The following is a 17,491-nucleotide window of genomic DNA, read 5'->3' as shown; positions in this document are numbered from 1 at the left end:
ACCAAGTCGAAAACAGAAATTATTGGTAGGGAAATTTGGGTTCCTACTGCCTTCAAAAAGGAGAACAAAGAAAAGGAGAAAGCTTTAATGGTATTCAAGGAAAATATTTCTCTGTTAGATGACAGTTAATAGAACTGCATTGACCTCACTGGTATTTCTTGCACTCTCTGTTGTAATATTATCCTAAGAAGCTCCCTCATTAATGCAGAGTATTAAACAAAACTCCCAAGTTATAATGTAAGCAATAGCAAAGAGCACCGTTTTCGTGAGCTCTGTCTTGACATTAAGCTGTTGGGAATATACTTAAGGTGCCACGAAGACTTATTTCGTGTACAGGTACTGCACTACCAGATGGTGACTTTTTTGGGGTTTTTTTTGTCATGCTTTGTTGGTATGAAAACCTGAATAGTCTTAAAATGAATAGCAAAGATTTTGAGGGCAAGAGTAATAACACTTATTCGTGACAGCTCAATGCGCATTAGGCTATGTACTATGTGCTTTAGTTGGATTTTTATTTTTTTTTGTTAATCCTTACAGTGACCTCCAGAGGTGGGTATTTCCCCATTTCACAGAGGAAAGAAAAGCTTAGAGAGATTATGTTACTTGCCAAAGTTCTCATAATGCATGATGGAGTCTGGATTTTAGAGCAGGCGTTCTGGCTCTCCTGCTTATGTTCTGTATTTGTTTAATACAGTAGGAATATTCTACTATATATTTAGCTTGGGATTCTTCAGCAGCTATGGGTATTATGAGATACTGAGCTCTTAAAAGATTACTTAAATAAACCAGGTTTTTTCCGAACCAGGGCTCACTTGATCGCTTTGAGTTCTTCACTTCATGTCCGGAAATAGAATGAACTGTGTTGAAAGGCAGTAAGTTTCCCATCACTATGAGAGATGATGTAGAGAACAATTTCAAGTGTCATGTGGGGATTAGACTAGAAGATCTTTCATGGTGACTTCCCACTATGAGATTCTTGAGATCTCAACATAAACTTTGGAATAAAGTTATAAACTGTGTGAATAAACATCAGTAACATTTAAGCTGTTCAGTTCCTGGGAACCCGATTTCGGGGGTCAAGCAGTGTGTGACATCTTATTTAAATCCCAATTGGAGCAGAGAGGAACGTTTTGTTTCGTGACATAGTTTTACTCTCTGGCTCCAGTTTTTAGTTAAGTGAAGTTCAGAACCAAATTCCTTATAAGTTTTGCTTTTGTAGAGAGCAGTGAATCTGAGTCACTGACTTTGAGTACCATCTGCCTCAGTTGTTTTGAGGATGTGGCCATAGTGGACCGCTGGGATATTACAATCTTATCTGTCTTATAAATGGGGAAAATTGAAATACTAATGTTTTAAAGATTTGTCCATGACTCTGTATCTAACCCATGTGAGTCTTAGTCTATCACATATTTCCTGTGGACCTTTGGTTCTCTGGAACCATTTTATATTTATATATTTTTCGAAAATAACAATTACATTAGAAATGAAGTGGAGAGAGTCTCTCGTGTGAACTTACCAAACGCAGCACTGAGAATTATTTGAACTGAATACATCTACCCTCGCTCGCCGCCTTAGTGTGAGAGAGGACAGAAAGATTGCAATTATAAGGAACGGTTCTCTTAGCTCCCTTCCTCGTGCTTTAATGGGAATACTATTAATAGTTAATCATTTATTTGATTGTCCTCATTTGTCATTTCCATTTGTGAATTTGAAATAGGAAGCCAGCATTTATCTAATATGCTACCAATTTTTGTTCCTTTTGGATTATTAAAAATCCCCAATGGATTTTGCCCCAAGGGGGAAAGAACCTGCTTCAACATTTGCTCTTACGCGAGAAGTCTATTGACAGCATGGTAAGTGGGGAGGGGAAGTCCCCGCCATATAGGACTCTGTTGGATGTGGAATTTTTCCCCACCAGCCTCCAGACAACAGATTTTTGTTCCTTTTCACCAATATCGGCATATATCAACGTGACCCTGTTGTTTATGACATTGTGCTTAAATTTAATGTAGAGGAATTCTGGTATATATTTGAATAAGGCCCGTTTAATGAAGAGCTCCATGCTTTTATTTCCTTTGGGCACCATTCCTAACGTGTTAGTTACCGTTCTTGTTGAGGCTACGCAGAATTCTGCTCCCTCTGTGTTATCCAAGGCATCAGACATGATTTCGTTCACTTTGAAGTCTCCCTCAAAAGAAATCGAGCACTGGCTATTTCTTGAGAGATTGTTCTGGAGTTTTGCGTCTCTCTCTCTTAGTAGGTTGTCGAGCCACCAACCAGCTTCCCTGAGGCAAGCTGTCTGCAAAGGAATAAGCCAGCTGGCTTGGCCAAGGTTGATCAATGATGAGCGGCAGGCTGGGTTCCAGGTTCACAAAAGCCACTCAGTGGAGAGTAGGTCAGCGGCTTCCCCAAAGCCAATTAGCTGGCAGAAGTCTGGGGTGCCTGGTGCTAGCCAAATTCCCTGAGCCTGATGGTACTGGTGGGGAGTCCATCCTTGGGCTTCCTGGCAAACCAGACTTAAGTGAATGGCAGATTGTGCTGTTTGAGAGCCAGTGTGGCTTTGTGGCCACGAGAACAAATATCAGAGCCCTGCCACTCCCACCCAGCCTTCCCCGGGCAGACAGCACAGCCCAGGCGCCTTCGAAGCTGCTTCCCAGGTGCGATGGAGTTCAGCTGAGTATCCACATCCTCATTTTGTTTTTACCTGACTTCAGCTTATACGCTTTTTAATATTGACGTGACTGTGAATCATGCCATTAAAAGAGAAGCACATGGAAATGATTTTGGAAGCAGGAAGCTTTATAGAGACCTTTGAGAGGAGTGTTAGGATTTCCACTCTTAAAGCCCCAATTGTAAGAGCCCCTGCTTCTACACGGCGGTCGGGATATCATGAGCCCGATGTCAGAACCCAAAGGGAGGGTTTCTTAGTGATTGCCCTTGGGTTAACCTGTCTCTCCAGAAATGATGTGTATCTAAAGTCATAATCCCTTCCCTATTTTTCTCAACGATTACATTTTCAACTGTGAAGTCTTTTCTACATAGGCTGCGTAGTCCTAGCTTTAGATGCCTGGACTGTTGGATTAGCATTTTTTAGGTATATTTGGGATGTGGGGAATTGAAGGAGTAGACTATGTAAGAATGAGATAATTTGCATTACCTTGTTTCACTTATTAGCATGTGTTTCTGCTTAGCTCTGTACTAATTCCTGGTTCTGTTTCTCAGTTCCAGCCAGCACATTACCCACTTAGGAAGTGAAGTTCATTTTGCCCGGCCTGCCTCTCAGTTCTCAGCTACAAGTGTTTTCCTTGTGGCCTCCTGAGCCCTTATTTAGTGGCTTTTCTATGTCCAGTTAATTTCCCCCAATTATTTTCCCTCATACCTGACATTTTTGGGGCATACAACTTCCCCTTCCTTCCTCTGCCCGCCCCCTGCCCCACCTTTTGAACATTCTTTTGTTCCAAAATTTCTTCTAAAAGCGAAGTTTCTTCACCACCATAGTGAGTTGCCATTTGGTGGTTTCCAAGCTTATGACCTCCGTAATTATCCCCTCCCTATCCCACTCCCCCTCCCCCGGATTCACCCCCTGCTCCCTTAGACATTTATCTCCAGGCCTATTAAGTCTCTTCAGTATCAACATTATCATAATCATTAGTATATTTGAAACCAATTAAATGGCAATTACTCTGACCTTAGCCAGTCTTAGGTTATTATCAATTCATGCATAATTTGGAAATATTTGGAAGGAATGTGGATTCTGGCCTTATGGTCTAATCGGTGTAAATATTTCTATGTGCTGTCCAAGAAATACAGCCTGTTCATTATAACATCTAGAGTTGGGGTCGGGTTATTCCCCTGGAAGCTGCTTTCTAGCAACTTATGGACCGAAATCATACATATTCGCCAAACCCATCTTCAAACATTTATTCATCCACTTTTTATCCACCCGTTCAGTGAATATTTTTGAGGCATGTCTCCATACCAATCACTTTATTAATGCCAGGGTTAAAAAAGTGAACGTGACAGACAAGTTTCTGCCCTCATGGAATTTATGATCCATCATCAATAATCATAAGCCTGATTATTTACAATTATATAGATTTTTCTCCCTTCTGAATTTTACCAGCCTTTATATTGTTTCATACAACTTAGCATTTTAATTTCATGTAGGGAAGTAGAGTGTAAAGATGAAAAGCTCTGTATCTCAGATCAGCTGGGGTCTGTGACTGTGGATCGAGCCCTTGTAATGTGTCTAATGCAAAAGAAGAATTGAATGTTTAATGTTATTTAATTTTAGTTAAATTAAATAGCCCCATGTGGCTGGTGACCAACCTACTGGACAGTGCAGACATAGAATCTGAGTTCAATCCAAACTTTATTACGTACTTGCTTATTATTATTACTTATCTCAAACAAGTTGCTTTACCCGAATTTTTAAGCCTTATCTGTAAAATTGGGGGTTGTAATTCTCACTGCCTCAGAGGGTTGTTTTGAGGTTTAAATGAGGTAATAGTTGTAATATTCTTTGGCAAAGTGCCTAGTAAACAAATAAGAAGTCAGAAAATATTGTGTTAATATCAATATTAATTTTTTTTATTCTATTTGTCACTTAGTATTTACCATAGAGCAAAGCATAAACAGCTTCAGAACAGGGACTCTATCTGTTTATATTTTAGTCTACCATGGCACCTAACATAACAACGATCACATAGTAGTTGCTCAATAACATATAACTGATGAATTATTTCTTCTTTTTTAGTCTACTTTAGTAGGCTTTGAGTTCCGTTATTAAAACTTGAATATAGAAATAATGTTGTCATAAATAATGATTTTAGAAACAATTCCTGGGCTATCATCATATATAAATCATTTCTACATTTTCCTTTATATGTGTGTGACCATGACAGAATAGTATTTCAGAAGTCACGTTGTACTGAATTTATATTGAATACCCTGATGATACAGCAATAGATATATCCTGTCTCAAAAAAAAAAAAGAAAGAAGATGAGAAATGCCATTGTTTTTCACCTGTCTTGCCCATAGACATTTCATATGTTAATGAATATAAATGAGAAAAGTAAGACCTATTTTTTAAATTGAAGTATAGTTGATTTACAATATTGTGTTAGTTTCAGGTGTACAGCAAAATATTGTTATACAGATATATACTTTTTCGGCTTCTTTTCCATTACAGTTTATTACAAGATATTGAATGTAGCTCTCTGTGCTGTACAGTAGATCCTTACTGTTTATCTATTTTATATATAGTAGTATGTATCTCTTAATCCCAAACTCCTAATTTATCCCCTACCCCTTTCCCCTTTGGTAACCATAAGTTTGTTTTCTATATAAGACCCATTTTAAATAACTCATATAAATAACTTGCCTAAGGTCGTACAACTAGTAAATGGCAAAGCCAGAATTCGTTCCTGATTTCTCAGATGCTGAAGCCCATTGCTCTACTGATATTCATAATGAAGTCTTTTGGTTTTTCTCTTAATTAGTTGATCTTACCAGAGTGTTGAGGCGAAATATTATTTCTGGCACATGGAAGCCACCGTTCTCTGCTATTACTTCCTTTTGTGAGCAAGGAGACCTTGATTTCAGTGAACGGTTTTGGTGCCAGAACTATTAGAATTCCAGAATCATTCCTTGTTATAGATACTCTAAAATAAGAGGGCTATGCAATCACAGGACTGTTTTCTGATTTCTGTAGATGTTGCTCTCTGTAGGACCACAGGATTATTTCTTAATGTTTCCATGTAGACTGTTTCTACCTTTTCTTAGAAATGGTTTGACTCATGTTGGAGCCGCTGGTATTTCTGAACTACACCCTTTCCAGGTAGGCTATCACGGGCTATCGTTTAGCGGAAGAGACTGCCGGTGCCTAGCATCTGTGCCCAAGAGGCAGTCCAGGTCACTGTCTGATGATTTCATTTTCTGTTGGTAGCATCACTTTCCTGCTCTGCAGTCAACAGGTCCAAATTTGTGGTCTGTGAACAAATGTATTTCTCAACGATTTCATATATGTCTGTAGGTCTCCGGAGAAGTCATTAATTAGAATCTGGAGGGGATGGTGTAGAAAAATAAAGCTCCACTAATGGTGACAAAGTAAAAGGAACAGCGATTTAATTCAAACTCTGTGTGCCTAGGAAATATTAGATAGAGAATCTCCTGATTATCTCACAAATCTTTAACTATTTGGTTATGTGCTCCAGCAGAGAAAATCTATCAAAACTTTTGTTAAGGTAGAAAAGAACAAAATCCCCCAGCTTTTACAGGTAATTCTACTTCTATTTTAATGCCACTCGGGAACTGACATCTTTGGAAGTTCCTAAGCTTATAAAGCTGGGAATTCTTCCCTTCCTCACCTTTCTGACTTAACTTGCAGTTACAGAATCTCACTAGCAACTGCAGTTAATGCATTGATTTTAACTGGAAACCCAGAAGGAGTGAATGCTGAAGTCGGCTGAACTCTTAAACGGTCCTGGGAGACCAGAGTCATTTGCACATTGGAAAACAGCTAATGGGCCAGGGAAGCAGAGGTTAGTTGCAGGGCCTTTCCTATGCCTCCCCTCCATCACAGGGAGAGAGATCACAGATAAAAAGTCTTCTCATGTGACCTGCTAAGGTACCTATACCTCATTCTTTTGCTTTATTTTCACTTTCCTTTTTCTTCATGGCTGGATATTTTAAAGAAATTCTAGGCTGAGGAAAGTAGAGTGGAAAATGCTGAATCCTTAGTTTCTAACATTGCAAAATTCCATTAGGTGGTGTGATATCTTAAAAAAGGCACGGGTTTCATATATGGGCAAAAGAAAGAGAATACATTTGGAATTGTATTATAAACACATCATTCGACATAGGGTGTTAAGATCATAGAATTTTCTGATAGGCAGCCTTGAGTTGTTAGGCGGCTGATTACTCACAAGTTTCTTGATGTCTCCAGCCTCGGTTTCTTCATCTATAAAATAGTGATCATAATAATAATGCCTTCCCTGTGGAGTTTGCTTTGAGGATTAAATAAGATAACAAATTTAAAATACTTAGCACCCTGTCTGATAAATATCAGCCCTTGGTTAATGTCAGCTGTTATCAGTATCATTATCACCACTATATTTTGTTGTCTAAGCCATTCAGGACACTGCCTAGCTAAACCCAAAACAGATCTGTTTTGCTAGGTCTCAAATGCCATCTTCCTGGAATTTTTTTCCCTTCTAAATGACCAAGTGCTGCGTTCACAGCAGGTTTGGGTTGTCTTCACACTGCTGCTTTCCATGACTTACTGGGGTCAGAGGTCCCCAGTAATGCTCTGTGTGACTCCAGCCCCAGACCCTCCCCTGTGGGTATGAGATCTGAAGGTGACAGGCAGGGTCGGCAGAACCTGCCAGAATTACAGAGACCCCTTTGTGGATTGTGGGAGAACAGCACACAAGTCTGTCATGGACCAGAAACGAATGACCTTGCAGCCATGGAATCACTTCTCATCCAGATCATGGCTAACTTTTTCCAGAGTGTAATTTATGGCATCTACAGTTACTTTTGGACATGCTAATGTGTTCGTTCACTTCTAGCTTTTCAGGGTAAACAGTATGTGAGTCATTAGTGAAGAAAGGGCTTTCGCCTCCACCTCGAGCTTTAACAATCGTGCCATCCCTTCAAAACTGTGCTGTTTTAGGTTTGTTGTTTTTGTGGTTTTAGGTCTCTAAATAACTTGGGTTTAAGGTTGCAGGTCGCTGGGAGCCTGCAAGTTCTTTACTTGTCTTCCCAAGTTCTGCCTCAAAGCCAGTATTCCAGCAGGGAAAGTAGAGAGTATAAATTACTCCTGCATAGGAATGTTCTCCCCTCCTTCCCCTTTCCCTACCTCCTTTCCACCCTTTTATTGACCTTAGAACATCCCATCAATGGCAGCAGCTCAGAGTTCTATATGGCACCCACAGCTTTAATGCTGGTTTTGTACCCATATACTGCAAATCTCGTGGCAATGGTTTTGGTCCCAGAGTATGGGGGTTGGAAGGTTTGGCGTGGAGAAAAAGAGAAAACAAAGAGAAAGCAGGGAGGGGAGAGGAAAGAAGGGAAACAAAAATGGAAAAATAGGCTTACACAGTACAGATGACTTAGTTCTCTGCTTCTCTTAAAACTTGCTTCCTTCAATACATTTTCCATTCTTTCTCTGTACATACAATGGTAACCTGGCGGAATACTGATGAGGCCAGAACGACATTTGAATCTCTCTCTGTCGCCCGCCTACCCACGTCCCCAGTTTCCTTTTTGGGGAGGAGGAAAGGTATCAGCCCCTGGTTTGTCCCTTTACTAAGCTGCATCGTTGAGTAAGAAACTGCCACCCCAGGCAGTGTTATTACTGGACGGATGCACTTCCTGTCCAGTGCTTCCTGCACTGGCTCGTCTCTAATTAAAGTACTTGCTATGAACGATTTTTAAGCACCGGAGCTTAATGAAGTTAGAAAAAGGATTTGGATGCAGTTTGTGAAGACTTCAAATTGTTTGAGTTTTTTCTCTCGGGAGAACTGTGAAGTCTGGAGGCACTTTGAATTACTTACAATGTATTCCATTTTGTTCTTTAAAAAATTTCTCTTTTAGTGGTGCAGAGGTGAAAAAAGCCCAGTGCCCACCTCCCCCCTTACCCCCCAGGAGAACACTGTAACTCTTGCTTTGCAAAGTGGCTTCTTGGGAATTTACCAGTCTTTGAATACTCTTATCTAATTAAAGGGATGGCTGTGTCTTTAATTCTCATTGGCAGTTCTACCTTTGACCCTGCAGTATTAGGAGTTAAAAGTAAAGTCGCATTCATCCAAGATAACCCGAAGCTTGTCCATTTGGGTACTTAGCCCTTTCACTGATGCCTGGAGCTCTGGGCCTCAGAGATACTGGGCTGAGCAGGAAAACAGTGATCTATACAGTTCGGTGTAGATCTATGGAGTGAATTTCTCCAGCCATTGGTGGGTTACTGCTGACCAGTCAAATGCTGGCTAATACCTTCTATTAGATATCGGAGTGGCTGTAATTTGTCGTCGATAGCTATAATTAGGTTTATCTACCCTTTTAACCAATACCATAATCTTTACCAGATTGTTATTGTTTGGGGCTATTGAGAGAAATTCTGAAAAAACTGTTCTAAAGATTGATTTCAAAGCAGTTCAACCCTTTAGGGATCCTTCCTTTTATCCACCCCTTATTCATTTTCCTCTCAAATATTCAAATGCCTTCTCAGAAGGAAATGTCATGAAGGCATGTCATGTATCTGAAAAATAATTAATGTAATTGACAGGAATGTCGGTTTTCTGCTGAGGTGTGTTTCTCCTAATCCCGCTGTGCAATCTTTAATATTGATCTAATTGTTAGGGAATCTTGTCACTCTCCGCTTACCCTACCTGGGCTAAACATTTTCAGGACTGAAGATCCTTGCGCTTCATAACATTTACATCTGCACTAGAATAATCGTTTGACAAAAAATGGGTTTCCTTTCTCTTACGTGCTGGGGCCTGTGTCCATAACATCTATGCACGAAGGGGTACATGCGTGTATACAGTGCCTGCCTGCAGTTGACAGTTTATTCACTGTGTACATTGCATATCATATTGCAAATGGCACATCAGAGTGTTGGAATCTAGGCAATCAGAGTTCAGCACTTAAAGTGTCCAGGCTGCACCTGAACTAGCTGGAGCCTGCCAACCCCCGCAAGCCCACTGAGAGCATCTGTCTCGCCACCGCCTAGCTCATGCTGTCTCCTCTGCAGGCCCTCCGATTCTTCTGACTATGAGCATAAATCATCCACCTGTCAGGAGCTCTTGCTGCCTGGATTATGCAATGTGCCTGCCTTCATTTGGAGGTGGTGAGAGCAGGAGATTGCTGCAAATCGTCTGCATTCATTTTAATGCCATCCCAGCCTTTCTTTAGCTTTAATGAGGGGATTAGGGCCGTGACAATGACTTTCAGAGACAATAAAAGTCTTCAAGATTCTGGAATTTGCTTTGTATGTTGGGGGATAGCTGAGTTTGAGATTTCATTTTTTTTTTTTAAATCCCAAGTAAATCATGGTTTAAACATTTAGGCAAAGAGGCAGGGTATTACACAAGGCCAGCTGTCTACAGCTCTATTTATTGGCTTTATAATAGTTCCGTCCAGCTGATGAACTTAAGATCAGTCAGATTTGTGGCTGATCCTTCATGAGTTACTTTTATCTTCTTTCAGGAGTTGCTTTTACACGTATTGGGGAGACCCCATCCCTTACTCCACCCACATTTCCCCTTTGCCTCTTTTTCTTACTCTGGGCTTTAAAAACTAGAAACTCTTTAATAATTTCAGCTTCCCTATCTGTTGACTAGTAAAGGTGAATCATGTTTTTTTGTTTTCTTAAATACCTCTAATTTGTATTTTTAATTTTGATCATCCTGGTGTATTTAGAATAACCTCTATGCAAAGATTAATTTTCTACCCTCCCTCACCAACTCACACACCAAAACGTATTAACTTTTAATTAGGAAAATTCTCTAGTCGTGTAAGCTGACATATGTGTGTGTGTGTATATATATATATATATATGATACATATAAAAACATGAAGTTGTCAGCTTCCTTAATTAGTAGGCCTTTTTGGCATATTCAGATCTCAACCAAATCGAGACATAACTAGGACTGTATTCACTAGAAACTGAGAGAATGAGAATTCCACTGACTCCACTGCTTTTGAATAGCCAAAGGGTTTCACAAATGCTCTCATCACATCTAGATACATAAGTGGCCATGAGATCAGAGGATTGAAAGGAAACATTGCTTTAAAAATGGGACTTGTATCAGTAAACCATCAGCTAAAGTCAGACTAGTGAAACATGTGGTTATGTGTGTATTGTAATATCTTTTTTAAATGTTTGAAAATAGTTCAATATAAGAATATTAAGGAATTAAATCATATGGTAGTTTACTGGGCAGAGTATATGTTTTTTCTATAAGGTTCTTTTACTGTCACAGAGCCTGAGATGAAGTAGGTGTTGGATTTAAATTCCGACATCGGTTTTCTTTCTTCGAAGACTTCGGGACCTCCTGCATGTGTTTATTTGCTAAAGGTGGTGTTCAGGGCACCTCAGGAGTAAGAGAATGACAGTTCTCTGCTGGCTTCTTGTACTCCTGCTTCCTCATCCCCGTCTTCTTTATACTTCTTCCACTATCAAAGCCAGAGAGCCATCCTGTTTTTCTTGGGTACAAGTGTGTGAATTTTATTAAAATCTGAGACACATGCTAGTGTCTCACAAAGAGTAACAGCTTGACATTCTTTCTACTTCGTGTGTGTATATATGTGCATGTGTACATATTTGCATTATATATGTATATAATACATATATATGTATGTGTATGCATTTTCTATACACCCAGTATGTATGTATGGTACACGGATTTTATACATGTATAATATATATACATATGTATGTTTATGTGCTTTATATACATACACTGTATATATAGGGGGCGTGTATTTTATATACACATTTATATACCTACACATATACACATATATGTACCAACCCCTTCTGAGAAAATACCTGAGTTAGAGTTTTGTCTTAATGCTGAACACACTGAGATTTGGTCTAGGTTGGGGAGTAAAATAGCAGGAAGTTAAATAATGCTCTAGAGACCTGGGCTCTTTATAAAATCATTCTTCATAACTGAAGAAAAACGGCTTTTTCCACAACAATAATACTTTTTAACATGTTTGTCACACACCAAATTACTTAATGTGTTCAAGTGTGATGAAAACACATTTTCCCAGTTGTTGGCAAGCCAACACAATGTACCAAGGTAATCTAACCCTCAGATCTTGAAGTAGGAGCTTTCTCTCTGCTGTGAAGTCACAGATTCTCACAGAGGAAGTCACTGAGAGACAGTCTCTCTGTGGGAGACAGTCGGAACAGAGCAATCTCCTGCGGGTGTTTCTGAGGAGACAACTGGCCTCAGTGAGGGAGGCCTACAGAATTTGGAAGCCAACTAGGCAACTGGTAACAAGTTAGCCTCTCACTCTTCTTGCCAATTTTTAACATTTTAGAAAAAGCATCCATTTTTTTTCTCCTTTTCCGCTTTTCCCCCTCTGTGGTAACCTGATGGACTCAGCTTCCTGGAACCAAAGTTGTGTTTCATCATCATTTTTTTTTTTTCCCCGTCACTGACAAATCTAAATCTAGGTATATTTAAAAAAAAAAGGAAAACAGGAACATTTGAAGGGATAAATGCATCACAACACAACACTGACAAAATCTGATGAAAAATCTCACTCTTTTATCTATGGAGAAATTAGGTTTATCATCAGGAAAGCATTCTCTTTTCATTTTCTGAAAGGTGCTTTTTGACAGACCCTTTGCAGTGGACGTCACACTCACAAAACTTGCTGTCACAGGGCTATTTGAATATGGTGACAGGCTCATTATCATGTTGAAGACTCCTGACAACACTGCAGAGGGGAAATGGGCAGGGCTGCCAATCAGCTGTTGAAAAGGCTGTGGTTGAAATAGGGTTTTTTGTTCTGAGAACACTAGTACAAATTGACTGCATTAATTCTTTTTATTATAGCCGCGCACACTGTGGTTAAGGGCTCGGGAGGGTTTTCATTATCAAGCCCTGTTTTCAGCAGGTTTATTAGCTGGCCATAAAAATTTGTTCCCAGCTGAAATTTGGCAGAGGTGAAAGCCTTTTCCTATAAGGTTTAAATGTGTGTGTGTGTGTGTGTGTGTGTGTGTGTGTGTGTGTTAGTTTTACTAACAGTTAAAAAAAAGGCCAAAAATGAAATTTGATCAGCAGGTGGACAGAACTTCTGAAGTCTTACTATAATTCAGTGATCGTTCTGTGTTGGAAGAATAATTCAAGCTGATAAATTATGATTGTGATTTGGGACATCCAAGGCTCTCTGATCACAGAGAATGAAAGAGACCCTCTCTGATCACAGAGAATGAAGCAAATCGTTTTTCACAGCGCTCGTCTCGTTTGTCATCTGCTTCTGACTTCACGATAAAACAATATGTGCTTAAAAGTCAAGTTATTTCCCCAATATTTCCAGTGACTTCACCATTCACCACTTCACCAGGATTTTGCTTATAATAGTGGTGTCAGAGTTTTCATTTTTGTGGGTATGTGTGGCCTTTTTCTTTTTTTTTTAAGCAAGGGAAGAATGAACTCACTAGAGTATCTAAGATAATATTATTCACGTAGTGTTCGAATACAACAAGAGACAACCAAAGGAATTGTAAACTGACTTTTTTTCTTACTTTGAGCCCTGTGAATGTGGGTATGACTTGGTATTTTACCTAAGTCTCTACTTTAAGGGCACCAAAAAAAAAAAGCTGATCAAATTCTTATGTTCACATAAAGCAAGGGTCTTTCTCTTCATAAGTTTTGTATAACTGTTTCTAATGATCTCTGTTTCTGTTCAGTGCCTGTGTTACTTCCTGGTGGTAAGACATTTCAGGAACACACCCACAAGAGGAACATTAATTCTCTTCTGCGGCTTGGTGTATTGCAGCATTTACACACTTGATTAGACTCTGCTCTGGTGAAAAAAAAATTAGCATTCTTATATAAGAACCAAATTCTCCCCAGGGAGTGACTTAGCTCTTGGAGGTAATAAGTCCCATAGGGGAATTTTACTTCCCTCCCAGAGTTACTCCATTCTGACTTAACTCACTATGTCTTAAATTTGCTTCTCACAGTGCTATCTTATATCCATACATACCCGATGAGCAAAATTATTTGGCATCCAAACATGTTTGGGAAAAGATATCTTTTTTTCCTATTTTTATATTTAAGAAAACAGAACCCTGAAATGTCCACTGTCAGCTCATTGGTTTATGTGCCAATGTTTCCCTGGTGTCTTAGTTTCATTCCTTCGTTTATTCATTGACCCGCTTAACAATGGTGTATTAACTGCCTCTGTTGTTTCAAGCAGGATTCTAGGTGATGAGGACCAACAGTGAACAGGAGGTGAAGGACTTTACTGTCTAGCCGGTGGTGGGAAGGAGGGTTGGTGGTGGGAAGGAGGGCTGGTGGTGGGAAGGAGGGCTGGTGGTGGGAAGGAGGGTTGGTGGTGGGAAGGAGGGCTGGTGGTGGGAAGGAGGGCTGGTGGTGGGAAGGAGGGTTGGTGGTGGGAAGGAGGGCTGGTGGTGGGAAGGAGGATTGGTGGTGGGAAGGAGGGTTGGTGGCAGCAAGGGGGCATGGGAGCACGTGGGTGGAGTATCTGATCCAGTTTCGGGTTGTTGAAAAAAGTGATATGTAAGATGATATCAGAGTAATGCGCACCTGGTGAAAGATAGGGGACAGGAGAACAGAGCTCCAGGTAGAGAGTCCATTGATGCAAAAGCTCAGAGGCCTTGAGAGAGTTTTGCTCTTTGGAGGAAGTGAAAGTTGCTAAGTATGGCTAAAGGCTCATGGCCAGTACAGAGGCAGGCTAGTCATGTTGAAGATGGAGTCAGGGTCTTGATATTGAAGGATCTTGAAATCTCGTTAATGATTTTAGACTTTGACTGAAGTTAATGAGTTTTTGAAGGTTTGATCCTTGTTTTGCATAGGATTAGATGTATGTTTCAGAAAGAACTCGGTAGCTACATCTTGGGGAATGAAGGAATGAGCCAGTGGTGTTGCCTAGACTTGCTGTCACTTTTAAGGTTGCATTTTGTTCATGTCCTTTATTCTGTTTATTTCTGTGATCTTTACCCAATCAAATTCAAAAGTAGGAATTTTTATTCATATGATGGTAATACTCAAGCTCATGCTCATTCATGTGCTTCTCAACTCCAAAAGTTATCAGAGCCTATTCCAAATTGGCTTGTAGCTTGAGTCCTTAAGATCTGATCCTGTCAGGCTCAATGGATTATTTGTATTCACAGAGTGGTCACTGTGAGTGTAGAAAGGGCACGGATTAACATTTGTGGCACTAGACTCTAAGATCCTTTCCAACTCTAAAAGTCCATTATTCTAATCATAAGGATATCGTATGCAGATTAATCAGTATATCTGAAGAAAGTATACCATCAGGCTCTAGGTTTATAGTAAAGTTCATATTCTATGAACATTGTAAAATAATTATCTTCCTACAGGAATATATAATATGTTTTCCAGAGAATCATACTCATGCTGCTGTGATGAAATTTTCACATAATTCCAGGCATACCTTCTATTCTGTAAATATAAAAGAAAACATAGGACTGTTTTCATTTCCCTAATATTTTAAACTTTATCACCCAGTATAAGAAAAAAAAACCTTCTTGATCCGTAGAGCATATATCACAATTATCAAATAATAATTTAGATTGAACAAAACTGTACTAACGAAGCTTCCGTACTAGAGAAAATAGTCATTTGCCTGTCTTATTTCTTGACAGGATAGCCCTCATTGACCGTAATGCTTATGCTGTTACTATACTGAACATTTCCACTTTCTTCAAGTAAACGTGTTGTCAGAATTCTAGGTTTCTGTCCAGGGATTTGGGAAAACATAAGTTACCTAACCAAAATAAAAGTTTTCATACCTTTATATAGATATTGCTTCCTACATTTATTTCTTAACTCTTCACAGCAAAGTTGTGTTCGTTTTTCTTAAAGCTGGCACCATGCTGTAAAGAAAAGCATTCCACTAGATGGAGCAGAGTAGAAGGAGAACTAAGCAGGAGTGGGATGTGTAGACAAGCTGAGTTGGCATCTGAGAAAGCGGGGACCAGCTACATTGTGACCAGCATGGAAAGGAAGGGAATGTGGGGGTAAGGTTGTATGGCAGCTAGAGGTAGAGGGAAGTGGTAAAAGAGGAAGCATTATGAGTGATCAGGATGTTTGTGAATAAAAAAGAATGGCACCTGGGAATGAAGGGACTTCCAGTTTTAAAATCCATAGCCACAAACTAGTTATTTTTGTATGGATTAGAGACATTTTAGTTATTAGTGGCATCCACAAGGAACAAGTCGTTCTATATGAAATCATACCATGAAAACCCAATGTAATATCCCAGTTCTGGGAACCAGTGCCTTGGAAATGGGTTAGAAAATCTACTCTTGAGGATTTCCTTGACCTTCAATATATATTAGTGGCCACAAACGCACTGCTTTTCTCATGCTTTAAGTGTTTTAGGCTCTAGCCGAGTCACTGGGCACAAAGATATGGAAGAAGAAAGCTTAGCTTCATGGAATAAACTTATGGTACAGCATTGCTGCTTTAGCTACAGCCTACTTGTCTCTCCTTGCCCTGACTCTGTCTCAATATTAGTAGCTCTTTTACTGCCTCTCTTGAGCATCAGCTGATTATCACTGCTTTTGCCTTGTGGAATCACACAGAAGTTTATATTGATACTTTCATGCATGTGAAAGTGCTTCCTTTTCCCTCCTTCACACTTTTCCAGGCTAAGTATATTTAATTCTTCCCTAAAATAATTTTCAGGCCCCTTATCATTCTGGTTGCTTTTTTTTTGAAATTATTTTTTACTTAATAAGTAAAAATAATCATAAGTGTCTTCTTAAAAGTATGGTTCTCAGACCTGCACAAAATAGTGCTGATGTTTTACGACTAAATACTGACCACCAGATCTGTTGGATCCCTTGGATATTATAGAAGCTCTTCCCAGACCACTGATACTGTTAACCTTCTTGTCAGCTCTAATCCTCAGGTGTTTTTTCATAAATCATTATCTAGTTTTGATTCCCTTAGCCTTTAGTACTTAACTGACTTTTCAGCCTAAACGTGAATTTTACTTCTAGCCTTATTAGATTTTTTGAAAAATATCATCTTGAATTGGATCTTATAGAATCACTTTGTCATCCTGTATAACCTATACACATCTTCTTTGGCTCACCTGTAAATACTATAATAAATTTGCGATCTTTGTCTTCACGCCATTGTAACTAACATTGAGTAGGACTCACCATAAAAATTCCCAATCCACCTCTGGAGTTCTCCTTCCTTGTAAATTGACACCAATTCATTAATACACATAATTTGAGTATGATAGTACGTCCAGCTGTGAGTTCACCTAACTCTAATGTCATTCAGCACAAATTCTCCTAAATTTACTATCATCCACCCCACATGTTTCTGTCTTGTCCACAGGATTTTCATGGTGATTTTGTTAAGTATTTTGTTGAAAACACTGTCAAGGTGTCTGTGGAATTCCTGTCACCTACTAGGAGAATAACCCCATCAAAGAAGGGTATGAGGTTTTTCATGCTAGGACATGATTTGACATTTAAGTTTGTTTTTTGGGTTTTTTTCCATTCTAAAAGGATTAACTGTTCATTATAGGAAATGAATGTGGACAGTGCAGAATAGGAGGAGGAAAAAACATTCACCACCCAAAGGCAACTACTGTTTATATTGTGTGGTTGAGTGCACACGTGGTTGCTTATAGGGTCTTGAACCTAATTCTCTCTAAAATTTAGTAAGGGATACACATCAGGATCTGTAGCTTCTAAAATCCTCTGTTTCCCCTTTCTGGAGAGTCTAGACATGTTCA

General features: G+C 39.4%; 1 protein-coding gene and 1 long non-coding RNA gene across 13 annotated transcripts in view; one reads left to right on the top strand and one right to left on the bottom strand.

Annotated features, from left to right (window-relative positions):
- Positions 1-17,491, top strand: part of ESRRG (estrogen related receptor gamma) — a 636,910-nt gene that overhangs the window by 495,399 nt on the left and 124,020 nt on the right. The window lies entirely within an intron of this gene.
- LOC309630527 overlaps positions 10,021-17,491 on the bottom strand; it is a 29,701-nt gene continuing 22,230 nt past the window's right edge. Inside the window, exon 2 of the long non-coding RNA XR_014245735.1 lies at positions 10,021-17,491. This exon is cut by the window's right edge and continues 20,854 nt beyond it. This is a non-coding gene — a long non-coding RNA (uncharacterized lncRNA).

The sequence above is a fragment of the Balaenoptera borealis genome, assembly GCF_965194805.1.
Source record: "Balaenoptera borealis genome assembly, chromosome: 1".
In the NCBI taxonomy this organism is placed as follows: Eukaryota; Metazoa; Chordata; class Mammalia; order Artiodactyla; family Balaenopteridae; genus Balaenoptera; species Balaenoptera borealis.
The sequence above is the reverse complement of the archived record's forward strand: the minus strand, read 5'-3'. Positions and strand labels throughout refer to the sequence as shown.